This window comes from Lolium rigidum, chromosome 3 (assembly GCF_022539505.1).
Source record: "Lolium rigidum isolate FL_2022 chromosome 3, APGP_CSIRO_Lrig_0.1, whole genome shotgun sequence".
Taxonomy (NCBI): domain Eukaryota; kingdom Viridiplantae; phylum Streptophyta; class Magnoliopsida; order Poales; family Poaceae; genus Lolium; species Lolium rigidum.
In genome coordinates, this window is record NC_061510.1 from 314,036,683 (window position 1) to 314,043,168 (window position 6,486).

General features: G+C 41.7%; 1 long non-coding RNA gene across 3 annotated transcripts; it reads left to right on the forward strand.

Annotated features, from left to right (window-relative positions):
- Positions 1 to 1,592: 1,592 nt before the first annotated feature.
- On the forward strand, positions 1,593 to 5,856 carry LOC124699892. Of its 3 annotated transcripts, XR_007001551.1 has the most exons (7): positions 1,593 to 2,336; positions 2,695 to 2,768; positions 3,653 to 3,802; positions 4,109 to 4,207; positions 4,319 to 4,373; positions 4,447 to 4,607; positions 5,359 to 5,856. It is a non-coding gene; the product is annotated as an uncharacterized LOC124699892 (long non-coding RNA). The 3 variants fall into 3 exon arrangements; XR_007001550.1 differs by having other exon boundaries at positions 2,695 to 3,802; XR_007001552.1 differs by lacking the exon at positions 3,653 to 3,802.
- Positions 5,857 to 6,486: the final 630 nt, after the last annotated feature.

Sequence of the window (6,486 nt, forward strand, 5' to 3'; positions counted from 1 at the left end):
CGCCAGGAGATTCGAGACTCTACAATGCATCAGCTGCTGCAAGATGATCTGGTGGAGCACATATGGAGGCTCCGAGGCAACGCCAACGCCGACTAGTCTATCTTAATTTGTTTAAAAAATTGTGAAATTGTGTGCTTCATTTGTTTCAGCACTTGTTAAACATTATACTGGTTATCGCCGAATTTGTTTCAGCAATTTTCGTACTCTTGGTCGCCGAACTTGTTAAATTTTATGTTAAATTTGTTTGAAATATGTCAAATGGTCGAGGTGGGGGTTTCCTGCCGGGGGACGGCTGGAACTTCGGCGCTCCCCACGCCAAATCTTCCTCCAATCCGGACGAAAATTTCGCCGGATTTGGGCGTGGGGAGCGCCAACGAGTGGGGATGCTCTAAGATATTTATTTTGTCCGTTGCAAAGAAGGGGGGATTTTACTTTTTGCCACTCTCTACTTTTTACCACACTTTACTTTACCACTACTATTTGCCCCTCACAGGTTAGGCCCACATGCTATGAAGAAATTATCTTCTACCTGTTTGACATGGATCGACCGGAGGACGGCAGCCTTGACTTGTTCATTCCCATGACTTCACGGCCCGAGCGGAGGAAGCAAGCGGCGGCCGGTGGCCCAATCAGAGGAATAGAGGGAGGTAGGCGGCGAAATTCCTGTGAGCACGACCACCACTCCCCATCAATGCTAGGTACTTCCCCTCATCTCACCCTCCCTCTATATTGAGAACTAGGGTTACGAAAGAGGCTCTAGCGTCAGCGACGAGCTAGTTGGCCGCCGATCCCTCCTCTTGTTTCGACTCGGCCCTCGTCCCCGCTCTTCTAACTATCTCTTGGTTTAGATTTGGATGCAGATGACGGATTTTAGACGAATTTCATCAACTAATCTGTAGCAGCAACACCATGTAGCAACTACAATGCGGACAAGGAATAAGTACTATACTATTTGGCAACAAACTTCTTTTTTCTCAGAATTTTGAGACTCTTTGGTAGTTGACCTCATGGTGACACGTGCTATTTCAGATAGTTTGTTAGCTGCTGGTTTTCTACTGTGTAGCATTTGGTACTCTGTAGCGTTTTGGGGGAAAGTTTGATTTGTGTGGTGCTTCAGCGGGATGGCTTGGTGTTTCCTCAATGTGTGGCCATAGCCATAATTTGGTTGGGACAGTGGTAGGCACGATTTGCACAACTTGTCGGTACTGTCCACACACACACCGCTTTGACTGGTTAACCTTTCCGCGTGTCCTTCTCCCAAACTTGACCGAAACCAGTCTGGCCTCTTTCTTCTCCTATTTTCTTCCGTGGTGTCAGGGGCAGCCTCCCGAGTCCCCACCGACGAACTTCTCCGGCGAGCCGTCATGTCCGCCCCGGCGAGCCTACTGTGCCCCCTCCCCCCTCCACCTCACTTCGTTGTCCTGCGCTTCCTCCACCACATGAACCGTCAAGCCCCAGACGGCGGTGCACCCGGAGGGCTGCTGCTGCCGCTCCGGGTAGGGCTGCCGCCGCCACGGCCCGGTGGCGGGGCACAGTCAACGTCGGGGCGAAACTCGGGAGATCGGATTCTTCAAGATTGGGGCACGCTGTAACAGTAGGTCGAGCGGCGGCGGCGGATATCCGGAGGGTTGAGATGGGATCCACTGTTGGGAAGAGGAGGAGGCAGAGGCCGAAGCGGAAGGCCGCCTCCTGGAAGGTCCTCTTCCACCATCCTCCGGTGCGGCGCCATCAAGGCTGTCCTCGACAGGAATGAGCTCGGCAAGGGTAGCTATTCCTCGGACTGTCGTCGAGGCCCTCCATGAGCATATCGCCGCACTCTGCTGGAAATCCGACTCAAGGTATGTCCCGAAGATCACCCGGACCAGAGTCGGAGCGATCATTCCAACAAGTTACTCAGTCCTCCTCTGTTATTTCTCCGCCTGCTTGATGTTTGTTTCTTTTTCCTATACTGATTTGTTGATGTTACTTGGTCCGAGCGATGTACCTCGGGGTCAAGTCGGCAAGAGTGCCGTCTGCAGGAGTGGTGTATGTTGGGCAGACATACCGCCGGGCTTGAGGGGCTGCCGAAGGCGGTTGACTTGGAGGGAGAAAGGAGCAATGGTTTTGCGGCTTAAGTCGTGGCGAGCAGGGCATGTAGGTGACGACCACGGGAGCCATGCGCGTCGTGCTGCATTGTACGTTGTGGCCCCCTAAACTCTAACTCAGTTAGAATTTGTCAGAAGTGGATGCAGTTCAGCAGGGGCTTGGAGTCCCACAAGCAGGGTCTCGGAACTGTCCAGAGAAGATTGAGCAATGAGGACAGCCAAAAAGATATAGTAGGAGGCTATTCATAGAAGGTACTTTGCTAAATGGCATGTTTCATCTTAACGAGATGCAACAGATTGTGCAACATGATTGCTACATTTGAGCCATTCAATCATGCAAACCAGTTTTTCTTTTTGTAATCTTAGCAATATCTTAACTGTTTCAGGGGTGATGGCTTTGGGTATGTGTACTGGTGTAGTTATTGTGAAAATGGCAATAGAAAAAGCAAGAAAGAATTAGTAATAGGAAGATATCTCCCTTTATTTACTAATAATGTATATACGACATTTTTTAGGATTCTAATAAGTTCATTTCAAATTTAGTATCATGGATGGAGAGTTGATCTTGCAATTAGTCTGAATATGTGCATATTAATTTGCAATTTTTCAGAGAACAATAGACAGGGAAGATCCAATTGGAGGCAGTTACAAAATTGCAATCACAATTTCAAGAGGAAGGTTAAGGTATCTTTTTCCTTGCTAGATAAAATGGTTCGCTCTGCATTTAATTAGGAAGGTGATTGAGTAAAGCTGTGCCTCGAATTCAGAAGTTAAGATGAATAGACGGTGTAGTTTTAGCATTCTCATACTATTCTCCGTAGATATAGTTTTGGTTCATGTGAACTGCTGGAGTTCAGCCAATGGACTCTACATACATTTTATGTGCAGTGGTTCTTATACAAATGTTCAGAGGTGACAAAAATATAGAGGGCTATCCATCTTTAGAAGAAAAAAAACATCTTTTTGAGACATAGATGGATTGATTCCGTATGCATTTATATTTTACCGGGATGTTCTTATTTTGATTACTAATTCAATGCATCTCCATCTCTGATATGTGTTAGAGTAAAGACCTGCCAGCCCGCATACGGAGTTTATCATTAATGATTGTAAGAATATTGGCTAATTCTAATCGCTTGAGTTTATAATCATATATGAGTCCCTTTTAAACAAATATCTGCACTAAGTGCCATTTTTGAACTCTCCTACTCCATCCATGTGATGGCCGGAAGTCGATCCATTGTCCTGAATGTTAGCTTATTCCTTAATGGCCATACACCAAAATTCTCTCCAATTTGGTTATTTTAGCTTCCTTTGTCAACAATAAGGTTATTTTATCTTTCTCAATTGTGATCAGATCTTTGTAATACATGGGAATGTGCAATTTTCCAACATATATATTTTCTCTTTGTACCCATTGAATACGAGAGAATTACTTTCTGGAGGGTTTATTCGAAATTGATTGATAAAATTTTCACATTAAGAACTCATTGACCTATTTTTCTAAACATTAAATCGTTATCATCTTTCCACTGAAGTTTTGAGGCTTATAGATATTTCTCTTGCAGGTTTGTCTTATTCACGTTCACAATTCATTGGTAAACTTCATTTGAAGATTTTTCATCTACATCTCAGTCCGGCCTTAGTCACATGAACAAAATCATTGTTATTAGTTTTTTTCTTACTAAACGCAGCTTGGGATCTGCTCAAACAGATTGGTCAGTATATTATATGAAGGCACAAGTTGTTCTGAGTCTAATTCTTCATACCAATACTGCAGAAATATATGCTAAGAAATAATTCCTAGGAAGAGCTACAGAAATAGCTATGTGAGAAAACGATGGGTATTTACTGCTCATTATCAATCGACTATACATCATATAAAGATTGCTTACTGCTTACATGTCCTTACTGCAACAGAACAGGGATGTATTACTGCAAATATTAACTAAATTCTTCATGATTTAGAGTATTCTATATAACTGAAAATACTATGAGTGCTTTACCACTACAATATCCTGCAGATGAGCTCTTGATTATTCTGCCAAAGCTCTCAGGAGTCAAGAGCATGTGTATAGATGGTTAAATGTGTGGACTGCTATGACACCATGTAGCCAAATTTGGTACATATCTCTTTGCATCTAACAAAAACTTGGGACTTCCTATTGGCTTGAGTGAATACATGCATCCTAAACTGAATACTTGCTTGATTGAGTTAACGCGTGCATCTGCAGATCTGAATCATGACTAGCATGACTCACAAGCAGTTCCTCCAGATTTAGACTTGAGGTAGCCATTTTTTTCTGATTCTTCATCTATTAGTTCCTTTTGTGATACAGTCCTTCGTGTTTTTTTCTTTCAGATATAATTCCCGCAACTTCAGTGGCACATAAACCATTTGATGTATTACTGAAAGATGCACGAGTCGTGGTTTCGGTTTTTCAGGGTCCTACAGTGATAGCATGCACATAAAGTATCTTTCAAAATGGCAAACTTCGAAATGCACACAGCTTCCTGTTAAAGGTATGTACTGCAACAATTCAACCAAGTATACAGAGTCAAATTTATTTGATTGCTGGAGGAATTAAGGCAACCTGTTTATGTATCAAGATGTCTTCCTTTTTTTTGTCCGAGATAATCAACTTAAGGCGTTCAATTAGTGAATAGATTTCCTTACTATTAAATTAAGAATTAACCTTTCAAAAGAAATCAATTTGTTAAAGATACTCAACAGATTTGTTGTATTGCATCTATGGATGTTAATTGCTAGCTACATCAGGTATAGTTAATCAAAAAGTTACGGGTATTGGCTAAGCAATTTAAAAAGGTTTATCGGTGAGTGGAGGCCTCTCTCTCTATATATAACAGAAAACATATCCCTGTTCGAACCGTCAGTTGGTGATTGGAAACAAAAAACTCAAATATGTCGAGCTGCATAAATATTGTTCTTCTCGGCGGTGCATACATTTTGGTGTAGATATATTTTTAGCTATGTTGCTTAACATCTGGAGTTTTCTTCATCGACGCATTTTTACTTGCATGTCTACTATGTTGCTTTTTAGATGGTACAAGTGTGACATCGAAGTGTGCTTTTGTTATTCACAATGACTCTAATGTGCTTCTACACATACAGATAATAGCATCTTTTCTTTTGCTGGTGTTTGAGGTTCATGTTGCATGTCCAACTGTCTCATTCTAAAATGTAATATACTAATCAAGAACTATTAGGTTTAGTTTTCTAACTAATGCTGTTACACATAATTATATTTTGTAGGTGAATCCAACAGGCGGTGTAGCAATTTAAGGACACCCTGGTTGAAAGGCTTTGTCGCAATCAATTGCTTAAATGGCTAATTATTGAATACTTTCTCGGAAATGGATCAAGATGATGTAACTTCATGCGAGAACATTTTATTTTTCCTTCCTATCACTTCTAAGAGATGGCCGATCCATGTCTTTTTGAATGAGAAGTTCCATAGTTTGCTTTAATGTGTAGTAACGTTACTCTTATGTGAAATCACACCATCAGTTAAAATCTATATGTTATTCTTTTTTTTCCTTGATATTTATTTTGGATGATATTAGTAATGAATCCAAATTTCATGCTACAAATACCTCAGCACTACCGTAGTAATCCATGTTATTGCGCATTTTCTATCTATGTAATAAACCACAGTAAGGTTGTATCGCTGTGCTGATCTACCATGTAAACACACAATGCGTGTCTTGCAAATCGAATTATATGTATTATCAGCAATGCTTTGCCTGCTTACATTTCCATTCCATACTTTACATATGCTCAGGCTGATCGCATACTTTTTTTTCGATAAAGGATCGTTCCATACTTAGTTTACACATGCTCAGTCTGATCATTTGTTGCCATAATAATACATAGCAACATCGATGGACCCATTCTTAGGAGAGAACAAAAATTCTTGAAACCATATTTACTGTCACATCTGAATCCCCGCTTGATGATGCAGAATGTGCAAGTGCAAGTTAGACTTCTCACGGGAATATCATTGAGAAGAGTGTGCATTGTACTATTTTACTGAAATTTATTCAATACATATTGAATTTTCTCAATGCTACCACCTGGGAACACTTTGAAAGATCCTGAAAGCGCAATTTGGGAAAAAGTCTGCCAAGCACTGAAGCACCTGCACCAACCGTTCGAGTCGTTGCCACTACTGTCGCCAGGTTGCCGCAACCAGGTTGTTAGGTTGTCATCTGCCTCCATTGTCGGGCTTCTCCATAGCCGTCGATGTGTTTTCCTCACATGGTTGTCGCCGCCAATGCAGTGGTGGAGCAGGGAACTCATATTGGGTACGTTGACTTATTATTTTTAGACATATACATCAATAAATTAACTAATTAAGAACTATCATCTATCGCATGGGGG